The 26,483-nt window shown below is 51.4% G+C and overlaps 1 pseudogene; it reads left to right on the top strand.

Annotated features, from left to right (window-relative positions):
• The first annotated feature begins 1,303 nt into the window (after positions 1-1,303).
• On the top strand, positions 1,304-25,724 carry LOC148162238 (histo-blood group ABO system transferase 2-like; annotated as a pseudogene).
• The last annotated feature ends 759 nt before the right edge of the window (positions 25,725-26,483 follow it).

The raw sequence follows: 26,483 nt of genomic DNA, 5'->3' as shown, positions 1-26,483 counted from the left end.
CAGAATTATTTAGGTTTCCCTTACTTTCTTTCAGCAATTTTTGTAACATTCAGTGTACAAGATGTGCACCTTGATGACTTCTATACCTAAAAATTTGTTAATGTTGATGTTCCCTAAAATGGAATTGTTTTCTTAAATTCCTTTTTGGATGATTCATTGCTAGTGTATAAAATAAGAGAGATTTTTGTGTATTGATATTTTGTCCTGTAACTGTGCTGAATTAGGTAACTGGCTGTAATCATTTTTGTTGATTATTTAGGAAGCTCTATGCAAGATGATGTTATCCCTGGTCTCTGATTAGACAGAGTTCTAGTGTTTCCTTTCACATGTGGATGCCTTCTTTCTTGGCTTATCCTTCTGGGTAGAATTTTCAGTACAACATTGAGCAACAGGTGAAAACCAGCAACCTGTCCTTGTTCCTGATTTCAGAGTAGAGCTGTCCACCTTCAGACTTAAGCATGGTGTTTGCTAGAGATTTAATGAGAAAATTACTCCTTACTCCTGCTTTCGTGAGTATTTATATCAGCAACAGACTTTGGACTTTGGTTAGAACATTTTCTGCATCAATTAATATGGCCACATGATTTATTAAAAATTCATTGTGCTGTATAACATTGCTTGTTTCACTCTATTGAATAACCTTTGAGATGTTTGTGCAGAGCCACTTGCTTAGGGTGCACAGTCTATTTATGAGCTCTTGGTTTTGCAATTCTTCTGATCTAGCTTCTTACATCTCTTTTAAGAAAGGTACAGGAATGTATTTTGCTGATTTTGTGGGGTTGGTAATAGTGGTTAGGGTTAGGCGTTAGGGATTAGGGTTAGGGTTAGGTTCTCCCTGTCCTCTGCTGCACAGAACCCATTCTCCTCTGTAACTAGAGTGATATTTTCGGAACATAACCTTTGGGCCTTTCTGTGGTCTGCTCCCCTCCTGCCCATCCTCTCCAGCCTCACCTCTTCCACCATAGCCACCCTTCTGTGGGCCACCCAAGTGTGTGGTCGTCCCACATGTACCCTGGGCCTGACTACAAGCCTTTGCTTTTGCTCTGCCCTCTGCCAGGATCCCTCTTCTATCCCCCTGCTTCATATCTGACTTGTTCCCCCATTGGCTGGATCTGGACTTGCCCTCTGGTGACCAGACTCATGTCTGCTGGTTGAGTGTGCTTATCCCCTATTTTAATGTAGTGCCCTCCTTCCCTGTGTGAGCGATTTACTAACCTGCCGGGTATGGGGCAGGCCCAGGGAAGTAGCCTTAGCGCCTATGCAAAAACATCAGTCTCAGAGGGGCTCAGCACACTTGCCTATAATGGGGGAGCTGCTGTCCTCACAGGGGGAGCAGGTAGTACCCTTAAAGGGGGACAAGCCATGGGACGTGGTTGGACAAGACTTTGAACCTTTTGGGGCCGAGGAGATGTAGACCTGGACCTGGAAGCTTACACCCTTGGATTCAAGCCTGGGGCCTAAGCAAGCCCCCTCTTCTTCCTGGTGTCATCTTTTGCCTTCCCTGTCCACGGGGTGGACCTGATTCCTGATGTGGCAGAGTTTGAGGGTGACCCCTCCTAGGAATACCAGTGGCTTACTGAGCACCATGTCAGCAGGATGCCCAGTAGCCTTCCAGGGAGGACCCTACAGGAAGTGGAGACAGGTCTGTGGGGGCCAGCGGCAGCCCACTCAGAGCAAAGTGGGATGGGTGGCCGGCCCTGCTGATTCTAGCCGCTCTGAAGACATAGAAATGAGGGCTGTGCCCAAAGGTGTTTCCTTCCTGGAAGGTGGGGATGGGATCTGCAGGGGGGGCGGCCAGTGGAGGGCACCTGCAGGGTTTGCCCAGGAGCTCAGCACAGGGGGAGTGTTCCTGGCTCCCGCATGCTGACTGTGGGGTTGCATGGGTTTCCAGCCTCTGAAGCCTCAGGCTCCCCTTTGGAAGAAAGGCTGCTGATGGCCCCCATCTCTGGGAACAGACATTGGGGAGGTCCTGCTGGCAGATTCCCTCAGGAAGGTCAGGAGGTGACTGTTGCTTAAAGCAGCCCAGGGCCTGCCCCCTTGAAGAAGGTGCACACGTCCATGGCCCCCAACTCTGGGGTCCTGCTGCCAGCCTCTGGCAGTAACCATTTTCCTGCCCTGTTCACTGCCCCTGTGGATGCATGGTCTTCCTGGAGCCGTTCCTTCAGACAGCAGAGAAGCACTACATGGAGGGGCGTGGGGTCACCTTCTAGGTTTTCACCAATCAGCCAGCTGCTGGGCCCCGTGTGCCCCTCTATGTAGGCCGTAGGGTGGTCGTCCTCATGGTGGACACAGGGTCACTTACTACATCTTCACCGATCAGCTGGTTGCTGTGCCCCTTGTGCCACTCTGGGAGGGCTGGAGGATGGTGGTCGTCGAGGTTCGCGGCATCCTGCTCTGGCAGGATGTGTCCATGCGGCACATAGCGATGATCAGCCGCTTCTGCGAGCAGCGCTTCCTCTGTGACGAGGATGACCTCGCGTGCACGTGGATGCAGGAATGAAGTTCTGGGACCATGTGGGCATGGAGATCCTGTCCCCCCTCTTTGGCACCCCACAGCTCGGTTTCTACTGGGCAGCCCATGAGGACTTTAGCTACGAGCGCTGGCCACAGTCCCAGACCCACATTCCCAGGTAACAGGGCAACTTTTACTACATGGGGGCCTTTTTTGGGGAATTGGTGGTGCACTTTCCCCGACTGACCTCGGCCTGTCACCAGGCGATGGTGGTCAACTGGGCCAATGGGATTGAGGCTGTGTGGCCCGATAAGAACCACCTGAACAGGTACCTGCTGGGCCACAGGGCCACCAAGGTGCTGTCCCCAGAGGACCTGTGGGACCCACGGCTGCTGGGCTGCCCCCCCCCCATCATTCCCCGGGTCATGAAGAAGCTGAGATCCATGGCTGTGCCCAAGAATCAACAGGACACCCAGAACTCATGAGGGGCTGTCCCCGGAGGAGCTGTGGGACCTGCGGTATTGGGCTGTCCCCTGAAGGGCCTGTGAGATCCGCAGCTGATGGGCTGGCCCCTGTCATGGAGAAGCTGAGATTTGTGGCTGTGCCCAAGAATCACCAAGACATCTGGAACTCACGAGGGGCTGCCCCCGTCTCCATCAGGGGGTGCTGCCTTGAGCGGACTGGTCAGAGCAGATTCCTACTTCTGTCCCCTTGAGGGAAACTGTGGAGCCCAGCACTGCTTGCACGGGCACGCCAGCGCCCCAACCAGCCCTGCGCACAGGAGGCCTGCCTGGGGGCACAAGGTCCTCTCTTTGTGGTCACTACATTTTGATCATTTCCAGGTCCTTTACAGCTCTGAACGGCTCCAGTTTTATGTCGGATGTTTTTCTGTGTCAAAGCTGAGCAACCATCTTAAAAAGAACAATTGAAGGAAAATGCTTTCTCCGTGGTTCTAAACAGACATCTCCTGTTGGGGCTGGGAGCAGCCCTGTAGCAGCCATGGAGCCAGAACGGGCGCTGGCCGGGTCTTCCCTCCCAGTCCTTACACCTCACCGTGACCATGGGGCTTCAGGGTCAAGGGTGCGCTGAGCCACCTCTCAGACCCCCAGTGCCCTCACCACCAGAGGCCTTGGCCGTGGTCACTAGCTCGGCCTCCAGGAGCATGGAGCCCTCTGGGCTATATAAGGTTCCTGCCTTGGTTTTATTTTATTTTATTTTATTTTATTTTTTTTATTGTTATGTTAATCACCATATATTACATCATTAGTTTTTGGTTCAGTGTTCCATGATTCATTGTTTGTTCATAACACCCAGTGCTCCATGCAGAATGTGCCCTCTTTACTACCCATCACCAGGCTAACCCATCCCCCTACCCTCCTCCCCTCTAGAAACCTCAGTTTGTTTTTCAGAGTCCATCATCTCACATGGTTCCTCTCCCCCTCTGACTTACTCCCCTTCATTCTTCCTCTCCTGTTATCTTGTTCTTTTTCTTTTTTCTTAAAATATGTTGCGTTGTTTCAGAAGTACAGATCTGTGATTCAACAGTCTTGCACAATTCACAGCGCTCACCATAGCACATACCCTCCCCAATGTCTATCACCCAGCCACCCCATCCCTCCCACCCCCCACCATTCCAGCAACACTCCGTTTGTTTCCTGAGATTAAGAATTCCTCATATCAGTGAGGTCATGTGATACATGTCTTTCTCTGATTGACTTATTTCACTCAGCATAACACCCTCCAGTTCCATCCACGTCGTTGCAAATGGCAAGATCTCATTCCTTTTGATGGCTGCATAATATTCCATTGTGTATATATACCACTTCTTCTTTATCCATTCATCTGTCGATGGGCATCTTGGCTCCTTCTACAGTTTGGCTATGGTGGACATTGCTGCTATAAACATTGGGGTACACGTACCCCTTCGGGTCCCTACATTTGTATCTTTGTGGTAAATACCCAGTAGTGCAATTCCTGGATCGAACGGTAGCTCTAATTTCAACTGTTTGAGGAACCTCCATACTGTTTTCCAGAGTGGTTGCACAAGCTTGCATTCCCACCAACAGTGTAGGAGGGTTCCCCTTTCTCCACATCCCCGCCAACATCTGTCGTTCCCTGACTTGTTAATTTTAGCCATTCTGATGGGTGTGAGGTGGTATCTCATTGAGGTTTTGATTTGGATTTCCCTGATGCCAAGCGATGTTGAGCACTTTTTCATGTGCCTGTTGGCCATTTGGATGTCTTCTTTGGAGAAATGTCTGTTCATGTCTTCTGCCCATTTCTTGATTGGATTATTTGTTCTTTGGGTGTTGAGTTTGATAAGTTCTTTATAGATTTTGGATACTAGCCCTTTATCTGATATGTCATTTGCAAATATTTTCTCCCATTCTGTCGGTTGTCTTTTGGTTTTGTGGACTGATTCTTTTGCTGTGCAAAAGCTTTTTATCTTGATGAAATCCCAAAAGTTCATTTTGGCCCTGGCTTCCCGTGCCTTTGGCGATGTTTCTAGGAAGAAGTTGCTGCGGCTAAGGTCGAAAAGGTTGCTACCTGTGTTCTCCTTTAGGATTTGGATGGACTCCTGTCTCACGTTTAGGTCTTTCAACCATTTGGAGTCTATTTTTGTGTGTGGTGTAAGGAAATGGTCCAGTTTCATTCTTCTGCATGTGGCTGTCCAATTTTCCCAACACCACTTGTTGAAGAGACTGTCTTTTTTCCACTGGACATTCTTTCCTGGTTTGTCAAAGATAAGTTGACCATAGAGTTGAGGGTCCATTTCTGGGCTCTCGATTCTGTTCCATTGATCTATGTGTCTGTTTTTGTGCCAGTACCATACTGTCTTGATGATGACAGCTTTGTAATAGAGCTGGAAGTCCGGAATTGTGATGCCGCCAGCTTTGCTTTTCTTTTTCAGTATTCCTCTGGCTATTCGGGGTCTCTTCTGGTTCCATACAAATTTTAGGATTATTTGTTCCATTTCTTTGAAAAAAGTGGGTGGTATTTTGATGGGGATTGCATTGAATGTGTAGATTGCTCTAGGTAGCATTGACATCTTCACAATGTTGATTCTCCCAATCCATGAGCATGGAACGTTTTTCCATTTCTTTGTGTCTTCTTCAATTTCTTTCCTGAGTATTTTATAGTTTTCTGAGTACAGATCCTTTGCCTCTTTGGTTAGATTTATTCCTAGGTATCTAATGGTTTTGGGTGCAATTGTAAATGGGATAGACTCCTTGATTTGTCTCTCTTCTGTCTTGTTGTTGGTGTATAGGAATGCCACTGATTTCTGTGCATTGATTTTATATCCTGCTACTTGACTGAATTCCTGTATGAGTTCTAGCAGTTTTGGGGTGGAGTCTTTTGGGTTTTCCACATACAGTATCATATCATCTGCAAAGAGTGAGAGTTTGACTTCCTCTTTGCCGATTTGGATGCCTTTGATTTCTTTTTGTTGTCTGATTGCTGTGGCTAGGACTTCTAATACTACGTTGAATAGCAGTGGTGAGAGTGGACATCCCTGCCGCGTCCCTGACCTTAGGGGAAAAGCTCTCAGCCTTTCTCCATTGAGAATGATATTCGCTGTAGGTTTTTCATAGATGGCTTTTATGATATTGAGGTATGTACCCTCTATCCCTATACTCTGAAGAGTTTTGATCAAAAAAGGATGTTGTACTTTGTCAGATGCTTTTTCTGCATCTATTGAGAGGATCATATGATTCTTGCTCTTTCTTTTGTTAATGTATTGTATCACGTTGATTGATTTGCGGATGTTGAACCAGGCTTGCAGCCCAGGAATAAATCCCACTTGGTCGTGGTGAATAATCCTTTTAATGTACTGTTGGATCCTATTGGCTAGTATTTTGGTGAGAATTTTTGCATCCATGTTCATCAAGGATATTGGTCTGTAATTCTCTTTTTTGATGGGGTCTTTGTCTGGTTTTGGGATCAAGGTAATGCTGGCCTCATAAAATAAGTTTGGAAGTGTCCCTTCCATTTCTATTTTTTGGAACAGTTACAGGAGAATAGGTATTAATTCTTCTTGAAATGTCTGATAGAATTCCCCTGGGAAGCCATCAGGCCCTGGGCTTTTGTTTCTTGGGAGATTTTTGATGACTGTTTCAATTTCCTTAGTGGTTATAGGTCTGTTAAGGTTTTCTAATTCTTCCTGGTTCAATTTTGGTAGTTGATACATCTCTAGGAATGCACCCATTTCTTCCAGGTTATCTAATTTGCTGGCATAGTGTTGCTCATAATATGTTCTTATAATTGTTTGTATTTTTTGGTGTTGGATGTGATCTCTCCTGTTTCATTCATGATTTTGTTGATTTGGGTCATTTCTCTTCTTTTTGATCAGTCTGGCCAGGGGTTTATCAATCTTGTTAATTGTTTCAAAGAACCAGCTCCTAGTTTCGTTGATCTGTTCTACTGTTCTTTTGGTTTCTAGTTCATTGATTTCTGCTCTGATCTTTATGATTTCTCTTCTCCTGCTGGGTTTAGGCTTTATTTGCTGTTCTTTCTCCAGCTCCTTTAGGTGTAGGGTTAGGTTGTGTATTTGAAACCTTTCTTGTTTCTTGAGAAAGGCTTGTATTGCTATATACTTTCCTCTCAGGACTGCCTTTGCTGTATCCCAAAGATTTTGGACAGTTGTGTTTTCATTTTCATTGGTTTCCATGAATTTTTTTAATCCTTCTTTAATTTCTTGGTTGACCCATTCATTCTTTAGTAGGATGCTCTTTAGCCTCCATGTATTTGAGTTCTTTCCAACTTTCCTCTTGTGGTTGAGTTCTAGTTTCAAAGCATTGTGGTCTGAAAATATGCAGGGAATGATCCCAATCTTTTGGTACCGGTTGAGACCTGATTTGTGACCTAGGATGTGATCAATTCTGGAGAATGTCCCATGGGCACTAGAGAAGAATGTGTATTCCGTTGCTTGGGATGGAATGTTCTGAATATGTCTGTGAAGTCCATTTGGTCCAGTGTGTCATTTAAAGTCTTTATTTCCTTGTTGATCTTTTGCTTAGAGGATCTGTCCATTTCAGTCAGGGGGGTGTTAAAGTCCCCCACTATTATGTATTGTTGTCAATGTGTTTCTTTGCTTTTGTTATTAATTGCCTTATATAATTGGCTGCTCCCATGTTTGGGGCATAGATATTTACAATTGTTAGATCTTCTTGTTGGATAGACGCTTTAAGTATGATATAGTGTCCTTCCTCATCTCTTATTACAGTCTTTGTTTTAAAATCTAGTTTGTCTGATATAAGGATTGCCACCCCAGCTTTCTTTTGGTGTCCATTAGCATGGTAAATGGTTTTACCATTTTCAATCTGGGGGTGTCTTTGGGTCTAAAATGAGTCTCTTGCAGACAGCATATGGATGGGTCTTGTTTTTTAATCCAATCTGATAGCCTGTGTCTTTTGATTGGGGCATTTAGCCCATTTACATTCAGGGTAACTATTGAAAGGTATGAATTTAGTGCCATTGTATTACCTGTAAGGTGACTGTTAACTGTCTGTTGTCTGTGTTCGTTTCTGCTCTTTGCTGCTTTTAGGTTCTCTCTTTGCTTAGAGGACCCCTCTCAATATTTCTTGGAGGGCTGGTTTCGTGTTTGCAAATTCCTTTAGTTTTTGTTTGTTCTGGAAGATTTTTATGGCTCCTTCTATTTTCAATGATAGCCTAGCTGGATATAGTATTCTTGGCTCCATATTTTTCTCGTTTAGTGCTCTGAAGATATCTTGCCAGTCCTTTCTGGCCTGCCAGGTCTCTGTGGATAGGTCTGTTGCCAATCTAATGTTTCTACCATTGTAGGTTACATATCTCTTCTCCCAAACTGCTTTCAGGATTTTCTCTTTGTCTCTGAGACTCGTAAGTTTTACTATTAGATGTCGGGGTGTTGACCTATTATTATTGATTTTGAGAGGGGTTCTCTGTGCCTCCTGGATTTTAATGCCTCTTTCCTTCCTCACATTAGGGAAGTTCTCTGCTATAATTTGCTCCAATATACCTTCTGCCCCTCTCTCTCTCTCTTCTTCTTCTGGGATCCCAATTATTCTAATGTTGTTTCGTCTTATCGTATCACTTATCTCTCGAATTCTGCCCTCGTGATCCTGTAGTTGTTTCTCTCTCTTTTTCTCAGCCTCTTTATTTTCCATCATTTGGTCTTCTATATCGCTGATTCTCTCTTCTGCCTCATTTATCCTAGCATTTAGTGCCCCCATTTTTGATTACACCTCATCAATAGCCTTTTTGATTTCGATTTGGTTAGATTTTAGTTCTTTTATTTCTCCAGAAAGGGTTTCTCTAATAACTTCCACGCTCTTTTCAAGCCCAGCTAGTATCCTTAAAGTCATGATTCTGAACTCTAGGTCCGACATCTGAATACTATGGCCGTATTGAGTAGGTCCCTGGCTGACGGTACTACGTCTTGTTCTTTTTGCTGAGGTGATTTCTTTCGTCTTGTCATTTTGTCCAGAGGAGAATAGATGAATGAGAGAACAAAATGCTAACAGGTTTACAACGTCCCCAGCAAATATACTGTATACAAATCAGAAAAGACCTGAAACCAGGGGAAAAGAAAGGAAAAGAAAGAAAAAAGAAAGAGAAAAAGAAAAAAAAGAAAAAGAAAGATAAAAACAAAAACAAAACAATACAAAAAAGGCAGAATATGATCAAATATGATCAGGCTAGTGCATAGATCAGTGCCACACACTAGATTTTGGGCGTATTTTGGTCTGTTAGAAAAAAGTGCCTTCTAAAATTTTAAAGGAAGAAAGACATATATGTACAAAATAAGGGTTGATACAATGAAGGGATGGAAGATGACTGTAAAGATGAAAATTATAAAAGATTTTATAAAAGGACTTGGTAAGATAAGTTGTTTGAAAAAAGAAAGAAGATTTAAGAAAAAAAAAGGAAAAAGGCAGAGAATGTGATCAGGCAGGAGACTAGAACAAAGCCATACACTAGTGATTTAGGGTATATTTTGATCTGTTAGAAGAAACTGTACCTCAAAATTTTAAAGAGAGAACTTATACATATATGCCAAAAATAAGGGTAACTACTATGAAGGGATAAAATATGACTCTAAAAATGAAAAATAAAAAATGTTTTTTTTTCTTTAAAAAAAGGGATTTATAAGATGTTGGTTGAAAAAGGGAAAAAGAAAAATAAAGAAAAACAGTCAACAAAAATTAACTTTGATGAAATAATGAATCATGGTAAAAAAAAAAAAAGCCATGAATCTATGTGCAGTATTCCCCTAGCGCTGGAGTTCTCCTATTCTCCTTGATCGATCAACTTGGTCTTGGCTTGCTGGCTGTTTGTGCTGATCTTCTGGGGGAGGGGCCTGTTGCTGTGGTTTCCAAATGTCTTTGCCGGAGGCGGAATTGCCCCGCCCTTGTCGGTCCGGGCTAAGGAAGCTGCTCCGGTTTGCTCTCAGGAGCTTTTGTTCCCTGCAAGCTCTCGGTACAGATTTGGAGGACCAGGGCAGAAATGGTGGCCTCCCAATCTCCACTCGGAAGAGCTGAGAACTCGGGGCCCCGCTCCTCAGTGTGCCCCCAGAGAAAAGCAGTCACTTCCGTATCCCCGGTCTCCGGCCGCACTCCGTGCTCACCCGGCCTGTGATCGAGCGTTGCTATCTCTGGCACCCAACCCCGCGCGGAGTCTCCAAACCCAGCAGATCCCTGCAGTGCGTTCCCGCACCGCTCCTCCCCGGGAAGGAAGGGGAGTCTCCCCGGATCTGCTGCTTGTTGGGTCCCTGCTGGGGGAGCCGTGCCCCGACTGGGCCGCAGATCACAGTTTATGGCAACCCCGAGCTGAGAGCCCGCGACTCTGCTCCGTCTCTGCAGCCAGCTTCCCCGCTCTGATACCTGGGAGCTCTGGCGCACTCAGGCACCCCCGGTCTCTCTGTGACCCCAAGGGTCCTGAGACCACACTGTCCCGGGAGGATTCCACCCCCCACTTAGCCACTGCAGCGACGTCCCTCCGCGGAGCCAACTTCTAAAAGGTCCAATTTTGTGCTCCGCGGCTCTATCACTTGCCAGAAGCCGCCGGCAGAGGCCCCTCCCCCGCCATCTATCCTCCCGAATATCGCCTCGGATTCACTTCTCTGCACGTCCTACCTTCCAGTAAGTGGTCGTTTCTCTGTTCAGAGAGTTGTTGCTACTCTCCTGTTCGATCTCCTGTTGAGTTCGTAGGTGTTCAGAATGGTTTGATCCCTATTCAGCTGAATTCCTGAGACCAGACGAAATCTAGGTCTCCTACTCCTCCGCCATTTTGCTCCGCCCCCCTGCCTTTGTTTTAAATGGCTATTTCTGTGCTGGTGTTTGTGAAATGTGGGCACTCGCTCTGTCTGGATGTGCATCCCTTTGGGATTCCTCAGTGCCAACCAGTGGGTTTACACTTGTGCACTTTCTCTGGACCAGCTGCCTGCACTGTGTCTTAGCAAGCACTTACTGAGCTCAGTCACCCAAAAAGGGGCAGAGCATGAGAGCAAGAACTAAGATACAGGCTCCCTGCTCCTGGGCCCTCCAGGGACTCTCGATGGCCCCGACTTCCTGACTCACTTCTTTTGTATTGTGCTATAATGGACATACAGCTGATACCATGAAGCGTGTTTCAGTGGTAATAAGTATATTCCCTGTTCTGCACCGGCTACCTCCGTCCATCGCCACAACGTTTTCATCATCCCAAACTGAAACTCTACCCACGAGACACTAACCCCCTTTCCCCTTCCCCAGCCATGGCACCCAGCAGCTCCTTCGACCTCTGTGAATGGGAGTGCTCTCCATCCCTCACAAGTGGGGTCCTCCAGTGTCGGTCCTTTTGGGACTGGCTTATTTCACGTGGCATAATGGCCTCAAGGTCTGTCCCTGTGAGTCTGAACCTGACCCATTTTTCCCCCAAAAGTGTGCCTCAGCGCTCTCCTGTCTAAGCCGAACCTCCTCAGTCCCCTCTACTCCCCTCACCTTCTTCCTCAGCCTGAAGATGATCCCAGCCAGTCTGCAGCTTTGAAGACCTGTTCAGTCCGGATGCCAGGCACATACCCTGGGGGCCTCGGGCCTCACCCATACCCCATCTGTCCACTTCAGGTGCCTGACCCCCTCCCCCAGCTGACCAACTGCACCTCCCATAGGTGTCCCCATCTCAGGAGAGGGAAACACCAAGTCCAGACCCTTGGAGTCCTCTGGGATTTCTTGCTTGCTACCAACTCTCCCAGCAGTGAAGTGGCTACTGGAGGACATTCAATGTCCAAAACATTTAAAGGCATACATGAGTCTCTGCTGCCTAAGGCAATGGATAACAGTTGGGGCAAAGAGAAACCAAACAGAATCACGGTAAGAAAGGATAGTTAATGAAGAGCTTTAGGGAAGAAGGGTCTGGAAGCTCTGACTGCCCCTACCTGACCTTCAGGTGCTCCTCAGTTACTCCTGTGCCTCTGGTATCTTCCTGGAACCCTGACATGCCTGTTTTCAGACAGCTCGTCCAGCAGTACCCTCAGATTGTGGGAGGCGGATTTGCTGGAATCCACAGTGTGTCCTGCTGCCCCACCGGGATCGTTTTTTGAAGTTGCATCTTCCGGGCCATCTGAAGAGCCAAGACTGTGGGTCTGTGGCCTGGAGGGATTCTGAGCAGAACTGGTGGGATGGGAGGGCTGCAAGGCCCAGAGGCAGGTTTCCAGAAAGCCGACTGGGGTCCTCGGCATCCTACCGATTTTGAATCAAAGCCCTGAGTTCTTTAAAATGCCAGCAATGTTACAGCATGGGCCAGAAAAGCAAATGTCCCTGTGCACCCAACTCCACCTAAAATATTGGGCATTTCTTGTCACTTGACCTGAGGTCAAAGGATTGGGAGTCGGGGCTTGAGGAGGGTCCTGGGCCAAACTTCGTATTTGGGGGACAAAGGCCATCCAGACAAGCTTGTGCTGAGCCTGAGGAGGGGGTCTGTGTGGAGACACCAGCTGCAGGCACCGCTGTCCACGGAGGCCCTCTCAGTCTGCCCCAGTGCACCTCCTGCTGGGGGAGAGCCTGCCCCCACCTCTCTGCCTGAGGGCTCTCTCCTGCACCAGGTGCCTCCTCTCCTGCCAGCCATTGCCATCCTGCAGCCTGGGAGGGTGGCTACCCCGAGTTCCTCTAGCTGCTGTGGGAGCACCTGCCCCCTCCTCTCTGCTTGAGGATTCTCTCTTGCACCAGGTGCACCTACTCCCCTCTCGTCAGTGTCAGCCTGCAACCTCGGAGGGTGGCTACCCTGACAACCTCCAGCCCTGGGGACAGAACTGGTGTGGGTGAGATGTGGTCTCCCAGCAGGCCTGAGCGCCAGGTCCCCACAGTGCTCCCTCTCCTCCTGCAGGCTCACTGTGCCACATCCTCCCTCAGTCTCCCTGGGCCCAAGTCTTCCTCTGTTCATGGACAATCCTTGACCCAGGCTCCACACGCTGGGACTGGGAGCAGGTCGTCTGGACCTTCTGGACTCTCGCTTCCGTGCCCGTGACATGGGCACAGTCCGGCCTCACAGACTGCTCAGAGGAGACGTAGCGCAGGAAGAAGCAGGCCACTGCAAGGGAGATGGCTAGTGACCCCAGTAGGAGCACACATTCCTTGCAAAAAGCACAGGGCTCACAAGACCCAGCGTGGGATGTGGGTGTCAGACCAGGGAGCACAGAGAGTCCTGGAGGGGGAGGCCCTGGAGGGGAGGTCATGGAAGGGTCCCAGAAGAGGCAGGAGACAAGGAAGACGACAGGACAGGACTTCCCAAAGAGGTTGATGGAAGGATCAGCGAATCGCAGAGACCCATGGAAAACTCAGAGGCCCTGGAGATGTTGCCTGAAACGCTATCATTTGGTCCGAAAAGTTGGGTCACAACACCGCAGTCGACACTGGATAATTTACTCTTTGTTGTTTCAAGGAATCAGTAGGTACCTGCCAGTAGAACTCACATTGCATGAAGTCTAGGATATACTTACTTTTCATTACTTTTCAGGACTAGATTTTTCTAGAGGAAGCGCTAAGCATGGGTCTTCCATTCTTTGCATTGTACAACTGTCCTCTGTTTTCAGGAGCCGATTCCTGATGCTCATCACCACTGCTAATCCTGAGGACTGCCCCCGTCACCTCCCACAGTGGACATGACCATGTGTGTTGGGGGGTGCTCACTGAAGAAACCTCAGTGCTCAGTACACAGCAGGGACCCCAGATCCTCTGCTGAATGAAGGAGGAAGGAGAGAGGGTTGGAGGTGGGGAATGAATGAGGGAGAGAATGAATGAGGGAGGGAGTAAATCCACAGAAGCTGGGTCCATAAATCAGGAGTCCTTATTTGGGGTAAGGTCCTAGGGCATCACAGCCCGCCCGGGCCCTAGATGGTGGCTCAGGGCACGTCCATCTGTCCTCCCAGTGCTGACCTTCCTTCTCCTTGCACCCGCTGTCATCCTGGATCCTCTCCCCCTCCTCCTCAAACAATTCTCAATGTTCCCAGGGGCAGGGTGGCAGGAGGGTTGGGTCTTAGGAGGGGCTTCCCAGATCCTGTGCCTCGGATGACACCGGGACAGTAGCTGCAGGGCATTCTATCATGAGAACTGGGACCATGGATCCCATCCATCTCCTTGGGCATTAGTGTTGTTCCATTTCCTGCTCTCTCCACCACCACTGTGATGAACACTCCTGACAATACGTGTGTGAAAAACCGAGCCAGAGTTTCCGGGGCTGAGTCCGAGGCTGAGGATTGGTGCACCTGTGGCCTGGGATGGATGCTGCTCACTGTTCTCCCAGACAGGGGTGCCTGTCACCGTTCTCTCCAGGGGACCTCTACTTCCTCACATTCTCCCCAGGCCTGCTGGTCCCCAGACCAGACACCTGCCAGTCTGAGGGTGACCAGCACTGCCTCCAAATGGTTTCCTTTGCCAGAGCCCTTCCCCAGGAGCTCCCACATCTCTGACACATATTCCGTGTGTGCCTATCTTTCTGCCTTGGATTTGCATGTGTTTGGTCTCCGTACCTGTGGAACCCAGTGACTGGGATCGTGGTTTGGAGCAGATTCAGGTGAAACCTTTCTCTGGCCTTGGGTTGTGAGCAATGCTTTTGCCCTTTGTGGTGTATCTTCCAGCTTTCTGCATTTCCCTGGTTTCTGTGTGGGTCCCAGGAGGAACGAGCACTGTCCTGTCTGGGGTCAGGCTGTGGTGTCCCAGCAGGACCAGGGGTCTTGGCCCCGAGATTGTGCCCATAATTCCTAAAGTGGCCTCTTTGATTACATATGATGTGTAATCCATCGGGGATTTCAGTATCAAATAAGGGAAATTTTATGAAAAACACAGAAGAAAAGGAGTCCCCTTTGAAAATAGGGGGCAGACACAAAGGCCCTTATTGTGTGATTCCAATTACAGAAACATCAGGAATAGGTAAAGGAACAGAGAGAGAAAGCAGCTTAGGGGTTGTCAGGGTCTGGCTGGGGGAGAAAAGTGCAGGGAGGGCTTCTGGTTCGGGGACTCCTTTGGGGAATGATATATTCTGCGGCAATGTTCTGGGGTGTGGTGGCACAGCGTTGGGCATGTACATAATTCTCATGACCTGTTCAATTGAAAACAATTAATTTTATTTAAAACAAATAATAAACAGTATATAGGACATGGAAGGATAAAAAAAGAGTTAATATGTACCAGAGTGAAAGAAAACAGGTGGAGGGGATGAAACAATCAGGCGGGGTCTCGGGTTCCGGCGATGGAACTAAGGGTGATGGTACAAGGAGCTCTCCCTGCAGGGCTGTGGGCTCTGGATGTGGCCGTGGGAGCCCTGCAGGAGCAGGAGTAGGGGCAGGGTGAGGGGCAGGGTCAGGGGTAAGAGCAGGGGCAGGGGCAGGGGCTAGGGGAGGGACAGGGTCAGCAGTAGTGGCAGGTGCAGAATCCAGGGCAGGAGCAGGGACAGGATCTGGGTCAGGGGGAGGAACAGGACCACTGGTAGGGGCAGGGGAAGGGGCAGCGGCTCTGGCAGGAGTACGGAGAGGGGCAGGAGCAAGGGTAGGATCTGGGTCAGGGACAGTGGCTCTGGCAGGGGCAGGAGCAGGAACAAGAGCACAGGCAGGGGCAGGGGCTGGGGCAGGGGCAGAGGCAGGGGTAAGGGAAGGGGCAGGAGCCGGGTCAGGACCTGGGTCCGAGGCAGGGGCAGGGGCTGGGGTGGGGGAATGGGGAGTGGCAGGAACTGTAGCAGGGGCAGGGGCAGGGGTTGGCGCAGGAGCAGGTGCCAGTTTTTCCTGGACAGTGCCAGGCTCTCCGTGGGCAGGTGCCGGTCACCTGCCGGCTCCTGGTCTCCTCCTGAAATCACTGCAGGCACAAGCCCTCCCTCCAAATCTGGCTCTAGCTCCTCAGGTGGTGGAGCAGTGGTGAGAGGAGAAAAGCTCACCCACATGCCTGCTTTCTGCGGGCCTTTGCGGGGACAGAGCCCAGGCCAGGGTCTCCCAGAGAAGCCACAGCCGGAAGGAACCCTCACGGGGACGTCTCCCCAACTGCAGTCCACCGCTGTGTGCTCTGTGCCCAGGCGTTGCTCCTGGCCCCACACCAGCCTCTGAGGGCTCCTCCCTGTGGGGCCAGCACCGACCTATCCCCACACACCACAAACACCCAGCCCTAGCCTTCTCACCCTCGGCCTTGGCCTCCGTGGGCTCTGGCTACTGGACCACTGTCCGGTGGACAACCACCTGGGACAGTGGTCTGGGTGGTGTAGGAGGTCTTCCACTACAATCCCCAGCACCTGCTTCTGGGGACCCCTGTGGGGTCACCCCCTCTGTTGAGGAGATGGAGGGCATGTCCACCAGCGTGTCCCACTCCATGTCCCCCGGGGCCTTCTGCAAAGACAGGGACCAGTAGCTGGCCCTGAGGCATCACAGACCTGCCCGACCATCCACACTGTCCTCCTGCCCAGTCCCCCTGCTGCTTCCAGATCAGACACAGACCTGTGCGTGCACAGCCCTGCATCCAGGATGCAGTGATCCATCCCTGCATGGCTATCGGGATACACCTCGGGCAGAACGGGCAGTGCCCGCACACCCTATCCCACACAGCCAGCCTTGACCTTGAACATGATCTGCCCACTGGGTATCTGAATCCTCATCAGCCTGCTCCTGCTCGGGGTGGCCCCACCCTGCATGACCCCTCTTTACACATACATACACACACACGCACACACACACACAGACACACACCCCCATCCACACACGTGCACCCACACACACACTCACACACAGACACACGCACGCACACACACAGACACACACAGACACACACACACGGAGGGCACCTGGGGCTACACAGGTCATCAGAGTGAGTGGGGCTGGGTGGCTGGCTTTGGGCCTCCTGGTGTCACCTTTCTGTCCTTCCGGGGAAATGGCCAAAGGCGGTGGGGAGCCCTGACATGAAATCCACAGCGGGGGACAGCGTCTGCAGGGCGCGCTTTCTTCCGCCTCCAGCCTCCGGACCTTGGAAAGCAACATGCGAACATCTTGGTTTGAAGATCTCCAATGAAACGACCTGGGCAGGTAGCTGTCTGTGGAATGTGGGTGCCTGGTTATCAGGGTTCCAAATTCTGTTGAGCTCTGTTGTCAGGGAAGTGAGGTCACCACTGCTTGGGGTCCTTTTACCCAAATTACTCCTCACACAAGAGCCCCCCGAGTGCCCCCCTCCCCCAGCTGCTCAATGCTCATCTTCCCCCCATGCCCCATCCACACAGTGACACCCACACAGCCCACCCACAGCCCCCGGGAGCCCTGGGTGCAGCTGGTGTCTCTGCTGTGATGGCTCAGAGCTGGGTTCAGACCTGGTTCCTGTGCATGCCCAGAGCTGTGACCCTGGACAGACCCTGTGCCTCTCAGGGCCTCCCCAGGTTCCCCATGTGCACATCGGGGTATTCTGGCTTCTACTTCTAGTTACACCATTGGGGATAGGACCTCTACACATGTTCCATACCTGCCTTCACAGGAGGCTGGTGCATACTTGGCAATGCAATGATGAGCCAGGAGCTGGGCTTGGCATGGAACACAGCTCAGAGGGGCTTGGGTCTGCTCTGGGATCCAGGCAAAGCCACCCCCCTCCTGCTTGTGTCCCAGCCCCGGTGGGAAGTAGTAATGAACTGATTCTGACCTTATCATCTCACAACACAGACTTCCAGGGGCTCCCATTAGGGTTAGGCTCAGGTCCCAGGGCCTCGTCTGTGCCCGTGTGCTGGGCAGTCCCCACAGTGGCTCCTGGCACCCCTGAGTCCTGGTCACACATCTCTGTGGAATCCCCTCCCCTCCAGGGTGGATGGCCTGTGTGACGGCGCTCTCAGGATTGGAATGGCACAAAATGCCGGGATGTCATTTCCAAGCTGATGGAGTCTGTGACTTCTCCTGGTTCCCTCTGTCCTGGGTTCATTCTCTGTCTCCTTCTCTGTCTCTGTGTCTGTGTCTCTCACAGGAGCAGGATCTGTGGGTTCCATGGGCGATGTGAGAAACCTCAGAAGCCTCCCTTGTCCACGTTCCCCTCTCCGGTCCTGCTGCTCCATTCCTTCCTAAGGCCTCCTCACACTGACCAGAGGAGTGATTCTGGATCCTCTTCCAAATGGGGACTCTGAGGCTGCAACAAGGAGGGCCCTGACCTTGGTCTCCAGACTGGTGGCCCAGTGCTCTGCCACATTCTGTGTACCCAGGTCCTCAGCCCCACAAGCCCCCAGTGTGTCCTCTTCTGAGAAGGACCTCGAGGGGGTAGAAAGCATTTTCCCAGCACTGGGAGCACAGTGGGTCAGGGATGGAGATCCAAGGCCAACAGGCTCTTTCTACAAGCCTGTGGGACCCTTGGGACACTGCATCTCTGCAGCCCAAGTGACAGAAGAGTAAGCTGAGGCCTTTTGGGCTGTAGCCCCTCTGGACTTTGGGGTGGGTATCTCTTCCTTCTCCCAAGTGCCCAGGGTGGTGGTGGACACCGGAACCCAGACCCTGTCTTCTCCCAGTTCCCTGGCAACCCCCCGGGCTTCTTGGGGACCCCTGACCATCAGCCTGGCCTGTCTCCCCTCCCCATGCTCTGGATCTGGGTCCTTGCCAGGAGTCCTGATGCCCTGCCCCATGGCCCAGCTGTCTCCAACCTCTTTCTTCTTTCCCCCTTGTCACCCACTTTGCTCCCTGGGTGTCCTCCCCTTCTGACCCCCAGCTGGGCAGTCAGAGTGATGTGGGTGTGGGGGTGGGTGTGCAGGTGCGCATGCCTCTACGTGCATCGGGATGCCAAGTTCATGTCCCCACATGGGATGGTTTGGGTAGCTATCCCCGAGGAACTGAGGGGCTCGCACCCCCAAAGCGAACCTCATGGGACGGTTGGGGCTGGCCTAGGACTGGAGAGCAGCCCTGCTCCTTGGGCTCTGCACCCCTCATTTGTCTTGGGCCAGTCTCGGCCTCTCTTGACCCATGTTCCCAATTGTCCCTGAGGGTTGGACATGGAAACTATTGAACGTGGCTGCTTCTAGAGGGTAGGCGGGGGACAGGTGCACCAGGCACACAGCCCTCCCTCCCAAGAGGGCCAGCCAGGTGTGTCATGGCCAGGTGTGCAAAGGGGACCTGCACAGAGCACCTGTACAGTGACCCAGCCCTGCGGCGGATGTACACGAGACCCATGGCTCTGCAACTGACGTGTCCCCCATGTTCCCTCACCACTGCCAACTGCTCTGTGGCCCCAAAGTCCACTGGGCCCCACAACCATGGCCACCCTTGTGGCAGGCCTTAGCGTGCAAGACCAGGTGGGTAGGATATCTGGGGACGCACAGGTCATTCAATATCCCCCACCCAGCTGGAATGCATTCCAGTCTGCTGGAATGCAAACTCCCTCTCAGGGTCCAGCTAAGTGCTGGGCTGGGCCAGAGGACCTGGAGTCATCAATGGAGGCTGACTCAGGACATGAGAAGATCAGTCCGCCCCTTCCCCTTCTCCTCTCCTCGTTTGCCTTGTCTTCCTGGCAGGACCTGGGACAGACGTCCAGCCTGTCCCTGGCTGCAGCCCTGGCTGGAGTCAGAGGGGCGGGAAGGAGGCTGGGGTGGAGGGGCCCACCAGCAGGATTCCCATGTGCAGGGGGCCGTTAATATAATGAGGGACTCTGTGGGCATTCAGGGATTTCAGCCCTTTGTAGACATGAGCAGTGGCCCCAGGACTCAGCCCCTGCCCCATCCTTCACCCTCTACAAGGCCCTGCGTCCTCCCCAGCCCAGTCCTGGTCCACAGCCAGTCCTCCCTCTGGCCCCAGGAAATCCAGCTGCTCCAGGGGCTGCAAAATCTTTACAAGCTGGAGCTGAGCCAGCCCAATGGAGCCTGGTTCCTGGTCCTGCAGCCCCACAGTGAGGAGAGGTGAGGCCAGGCAGGAGTGGGGAGAGGGCAGAGTGGACTCTCCCTAGGTCCATGGCTGCCTGGTCAGCAAAGACCCTGCTGTGTGCCGGCCCCTAGGGCACCCTGACTCTTGCTCCTGAGCAGGCTCCATGAGGGAGACTAGAGTGTGGCTCCTGCTAGCTCACGTGGTGTCACTCTGTCCTGCATCTACAGCCTGTCCCACCAGCGGGACTCCCCTCCTAGTTGGCCAGCTCACCTTCAGGGTCAAGAACAGGTCATCATTAAGCTCAGGGGCAAGTGCATGGGTGGGCAGGCAGAGGAGGGCTCGCTCTGGGCTCAGGGAGTCTCTAGCTGGACTAGCAGGGGCTCTGGAGAGCTGGCCTTCTAGATTCTCTGCTGACCAGCCCTGGGTTAGGGTGAGAGGTAGGGTTAGGGTGAGGGGTTAAGGTTAGGGTTAGGGTAAGGGTGAGGTTTAGGGTTAGGTTTAGCGTTAGGGTTTAGGGTTAGGGTTTAGGGGTAGGGTTAGGGTTAAGATTAGGGTTAGGGTTAAGGTTAGGGTTAGGAGATGATGGCTCCTGATACTCCAGTAAAGATATATAAGACCTACTGGATATTCATTTGAAGGGCATGTGACCTCCTGAAAGTTATGTGAGCTGAGAAATTGTGACACTTAGTTAGAAAGTTAGTAGGAGAATAAAGCTCATTTGACAATCTGAAAACTCATAACACTTAGGAAGAATCTATGTGGTGTCCTGCCACGTAGGCAGGCAAGGGACAACCTCTTGATGCTCAGATTGTCTTTTGGAGAACTTACACTCAGGGAGAGGAGGGAACACTGCCCTTCATGCAGGTGGAGGTGTGACCTCCTCACACTCCTACAGGTAGTTGAAACTTCTTTACATGCAGGTAGGAGGTGAGCATTTGTCATCCTCCTGTCGGTGAGATGCCATCTCCTGACAATCAGAAAAAATGAAACTACAGGATATTCAGGTGATTGTGGTGAGATTTCCTGATCCTTAGGTATAGGAGACACATCTTCCTGTATGTAGGTCTCAGAGAGGAGACCTGGAGACACTCAGGTAAGAAACACCAGGCCCTGTGATGCTCAGCAGTGAATAGAAGAATGGGCTTTGTAGTCCTAAATTAGAGAAATTCAAAGTGGCTCTTTGAAACGTGTGCTGATATTATATACTTGGAAGAGGGAAAGACAATTTGCCCTACACAGTGTTAAGGATCGATTAATCTGGTGAGCCCGACACCTTGTGACCATTGACATGCTGCATCATCTTGACACAGAGGGATAGAGCTGCCCCTCAACCCATGATTTGGAACAGGAACTGTGGTTGCAGCTTGCATGAGGGGCAGACCCTGACACTGCACAAAACTGGATCCTCAGATGATACGGAATCTTTGAATGTAACTGGGAATGAAGATCCTGGCCTTGGGACAGAGGGAGGGGGCTGCACATGAGCCCCCATCACCCGAGGAGTACAGAGGGGCCTGTACAGAAAGCTGGGATCTTGTTTCAGCCTGAACCGGTTAAGCTAAAGGGCTCCTGCCTGGCCTGACTATTGGGGGGGTAAGGGGGATGTAGCCATGCTGATTGGTCAGGAGGCCACAGAGCTTTGTGAGGTCACTGGTCTTCCAGGGCAGGCTGGGGCAGGAATATGATAGAGATGCTGCCAACTGCCATTCTGCTGTCCTTGGCAGTGTCTGTGGTTGCCAAAGATAACGCGTGGAGGGAGGTCTTCAGAAAGGCTCTTCCCAGAAGGGGACATTCTCCAGGGCTCTCTGTGCACAGTCTCCCCGGGGCTCTGGGCCATGTGGCAACCAGGCCATGAGTGGGTGGGCCCAGGCCCTTGCTGAGGGAGGGCTCTGAGGATCATGGTCACCAGAGGTTTCTGTCGAGCCCATCCTTTCTGAGGATGACCTGGCTTGCCTCTGTGCCCACAGAAAGTATATGACTGGAGACTGAGTTTTGGAACAAGGGAAATTATATATGGGAACGATGAGTCAGTGAAGCCGCATCAACAGGAGAGATATGTCGAGAAAATCATCATTCATGAGAAATACATCCCCAGTTTAGAGAACCATGACATTGCTCTCATGAAGATCACCCCTCCCATTCCTTGTGGGCAATTCATTGGAACGGGCCGCCTGCCCCAATTTAGGGCGGGCCCACCTGGAGTTCCTCAGGCCTGCTGGGTGGCTGGCTGGGGATTCTTGAAAGAGAAAGGTGAGTATGGGAGTGGCTCTCACAGGGGTAGGGGCACTGGAGGTCATTCCCTCAGTGGTCTCTGAAGTGCAGGGGCCATATGTGGTGCCTAGTGTTGATGTCCACCAGAATGTGGGACACTGTCCCCTTTTAGAGCAGGAGAAACTGGCAGCCAAGTCCCCTGTGCACAACCTCACCACTGATGGCTTGTGTGGTCGCAAGGTGGAAGGGTGTATGCAGGCCCAGGAGAACCTGGGCATTTTTCGAATGGGGTATGGGCTGTGGCTCTATCTGGGGCCTGGAACCCCAGTTGCTACCTTCTGGAAATGGGGGATTGTCCCCTGAAACAGCACTTGGAGAAGAGCTCGAGAAGGGGTTTTGTGGTTGCGGGCCAACTCCTCTCCTCTCTGGACATCCATTTCCCCATCGTTGAGTGGAAGGGCCATGTCACGTGGTCTCTGAGCTCTGAGACCCCAGAGCCCAGCCCTCTAGACCTCAGTGAACCTCTGCTCCCCACCCTCGCTGGACACAATGCGAGAATCCACCCTCCCCATCCGAGGGACTTCGTTTTCTCTGCAGAGAGGGGACAGGGTTCTTGGCAGGCCAGCAGTGGGCAGCAAGGGTTTGACGAGTAGGTAGGCCTTTCAGCTTTCCACAGGTGACCACATGGACTTTTTACCCAGTCACATTGGGGATGAGAAGAGAGACTGAAAGCTCTTCTGTCCATTGATAATGGAACACTGAGGGCTCCTAAATCAAGGCACTTCAGTCATTTGGGGTTCAAAATTCAGCCTTTTCTGGTGACAAAACCCTGGTAGTTTCAGTATGCTTCCTGTAACTCTTCTTCCCTCTCTCAAGGCTTCCCCCTTTGTCTAATTGGGTTGCTTCTCCTCCCGGGCACCCCTGTTTCACTGGCGTCTGCTGGCCCTTCCCTCCCTGACCTGGGGTTTCAACCTCTGTCTGGCTATTGATGTCCATAGCTCTGCTGAGGCCTCTAGAGCATTCTTCTTGTCCCAACACCAGGCATTCCCTGCTCTGCCCACCCACCCAAACATGTGTGCAGTGTCCCAGGGTTCCTATAGTCCCTGGGGGGGCTGATCTCAGGGTTCTCATCTACACTCCCACCCCTACCACCACCTTTGCTGTCCTATCTCTCAAAAGGATTATAGGCTCCCAGCTACACCCTGGACATCACACAAGGCATCTTTTGTTCTAGGATCCTCCTCAACTTAGTGGGATTGCTACCGTCTTCTGGTGAATCCATCCCCTACTGGTAAAGCCGAGTTTTAAGAAATCCCCAGCCTCCAAATTTCTGTGTCATTCTTGCAGACCTTCCTTTTTCTACCTCCTCCTTGAGCCCATATGCTTCTGGGGTAGTCCTCCCTTTCTATTGAATTTCAAGTTCTTGTGGACTTTTTAGCATTTAAAGCCAACGTGTTGGGATTGAGAAAACCCTGTTCTCTTCCAGGTCATCTGGCTCTTCCATAGATCTAAAAGGTCACCATAAGCGACCAGGCTTGTTGTGGGGGTCATTTCCATGTCACCCCTGCCTTGGGGACAGTGCAAGTACAAAACTAACCCTGCTTGGATGGTATGCAAACTTGACCTGAAGGGCCTGGAGACGCAGTCCAAGCCACACAAACACAGTCTGAATGCTGTGTGCCTAGCTCCATCTACTTTGCTCCACTTGGTTCTGGCTTCCCACTTGGCCTCCACTGCCATGTTCCAAGTGTGATCTGCCACATCTCCACCCGGATGCAGGCGATTTCAGACCCACCCACCAGGCTGTGGCTGGGCTGTGGGTGCGGCCGTGGTGGGGGGAGGCCACTTGATGAAGAGGGGATAGCTGCCCCTATAGCCAGGTGTGAGGTTGGCTGATGGAATCATAGCCTGGGCTGGGCCTTTCTTAACCCAAAGGTCATGATGGAGCCTCTGGGGCTGTACAGGATGTTCTGACCTGCCTTCCGGTTATTCCAACCACCCATGCCCCTGACAGATCTGTGTGTGTGGAGGCCATCCTGCAGCTCCTCCTTCTCCGTAACTTCAAAACGGATGGGAGGCATGCGGGTAGGGACTCTTCTGCCCAGCTCCAGCAGATTCTGTCCAGAACTGAGCTGAGGGGTTTAACGGGGGACAAAAAGCAATGAGGGCGACTTAGAGCCGTACTGTGGGGAAATGAAATGTGTGCCCTGGGTTTGAGTGTAGAGAGGAAAACCTTGGTCCGAATCCAAGCCACACCACCTCCCTACCAGCATGTTTGTGCAAGTGGTGCTCCAAGCTCTTGATTGGAGGCAAGGTGAGTCATAGCACTTAACACAGGGGGTCACTGTGGGGTGTAAATGAGGTGACACATCCTGGCTGTAGCTGTGAATAATCATCTGGCATCAACACACATTCCTGCAGCCACATCTGCTCATCCTCCATGCACTGCCCCTCCTCTTCACCTGCATATGCCTCCACCACCCCACATCCTTCACAAGTGTCTGAGGAGAGGCCAGAGGCATTGACTTTCATGGATTTTAGGTTGAAGTAGAGCATTTCAGGATGATGGGGTTTCCGTGGAGGGAGGAGGCAGGGCTTTCCCAAAACATGTCTTCTGTGATCGCTGACCACCGAGCCGCCTGGCTGTAGCCTACAGGATCGCACCTACACTGCAGGAGGCCCGTGTGAACCTCATCGACCTCGACTTATGTAACTCCACCCAGTGGTACAACGGGCACATTTATTTAACCAATGTGTGTGCAGGGTACCCTGATTCAGGATCGACACCTGCCAGGTAACTTCCCTTCGGGCGCCCCTTTCCCTGTCAACACCTCTTTGTGAATCCCTGAACTCCACTCCCACCAGGGCCCTGCTTCAGTGACCCTTTCCCTGGTCCCATCTTGTAGTAATGAGGATGGGAGGTGATACCTGTGGCCCCTACAAAGAACCAGTCACCACAAAGAGAGCTTTATCCCACCATGACACAGAGATAACACCTGAACACCACCCTGGAAGAAAATGCTTACCTCTCCTCACCAGAATACAAAACCTTCCAATCCACTTGTTCACACATGCCCATGCATGCATAAAGCCTCATACGTGGACTCAGGGGTCGCTGATCTTCCCTCCTCAATGCAAGGAGACCCATGACAATCCATCCCCTTCTCACATCCACCTGAAGCTGTTGATACCAACTCAAAGTTTACCACCACCTCTTGTGTTCATGGCAGCAAGAAGTCACGTGACTGAACAAACTGCCCTTCCAGAGCATATGCCCCTTCTGGGCAGGGGAAAATTGGCTCAGGCAGAGAGTGACTTCTGTGTCCTTCTGGGCAGGGGGACAGCAGCGGGCCTCTCATGTGCAGAGACAACTTGACAAACACCTATGTGGTCGTGGGAGTCACAAGCTGGGTGGTGGCTGTGCCCGAACTAAGCGCCCCGGAGTCTACACGGCCACCTGGCCCTACCTGAACCAGACTGCTTCCAAGATCTGTTCTAATGCCCTGCACATGGCTCAATCGCCCACCCCTCCCCATCCGACTTCTCAAGCAATCCCAGCTAGACAATCCTCTGCCCGCCCTTCTGCTCGCCCTCCTTGGTACTTCCAACGCCCTCCTTGACCTCCTCCCAGCCGCTCTGCATCTCGACCTCAACCTCGACCCAAACCCCCGGCGCCAACCCCAGCCCCACCGCCACTCCCATCTGCCCCCGCACCTATCAGTAAAGCTCCCCAAGTACTTTATGTTGCCAAGCGACTAGAGCAACTCACAGAGATCTTGAAGGGGAAGACCTTTTCTAATGAAAAGGGGTATTACAAAATGGAGACCACAGATCTCCCAGAACAGACGGCTGCCTCCTGATCTGACCCCACTCCAGACCCAGTGAGCCCTTTACTCCCAAGAGTAAATCTTGAAGGGATGATTTCCTGACTTCTTCATTCCTGCCCTCCCTGGCACAATCCAAACCTCCCCCAGCAAATCTGTCTTCCCTCTCTCACCCTCCAACAGGGTGCAATTGCTTATGTGTCAGAGGTCATTGTGGTCTCCTAAATCTTGATTTTTGAAGTTGGAACAAGGCGATCTGTGGTGACAGGCCAGGTATGGTCTGGATCTCACACTCAAAGTCTCTGCTTATTAAATCAGTGCAGGTGGGCCCTGGAGCACTTCTGTGAGGTGAGCTGACTCAGAAGGAGGGGTGTGGGTACATTGGAAGAATGACCCCAGTCTGAAGTTTTGTACCATGGCCATCTGATGCTCAGTTCACATGGCCAACCCCAGGTAGGAGTCTGCCCTCAACCAGAATTGCTTATGTCCATCTGTGAATTCCTGAGAAAGAGATTTCGATGGCCTCAGGTCAACTGCCCACTCTGGTCAGGGCCCAGATCAAGCCTAAATGCTGGATTAGCCACTTGAGAATTAATGATGGCAGGCTCCAGAAAGAAACCCCCGGGCTCCTGGCTGGGCAGTTACTGCAACAAGCAAAAGTCTCATACCTTGTCACCTGGTCACTCTTTGCACA

Source organism: Eumetopias jubatus, unplaced genomic scaffold, assembly GCF_037043125.1.
Source record: "Eumetopias jubatus isolate StellerSeaLion01/CBP00866 unplaced genomic scaffold, mEumJub1_p1.0 scaffold_17, whole genome shotgun sequence".
Lineage (NCBI taxonomy): Eukaryota > Metazoa > Chordata > Mammalia > Carnivora > Otariidae > Eumetopias > Eumetopias jubatus.
Note: the sequence above shows the minus strand (reverse complement) of the source record. Positions and strands in the feature narration are given on the sequence as shown.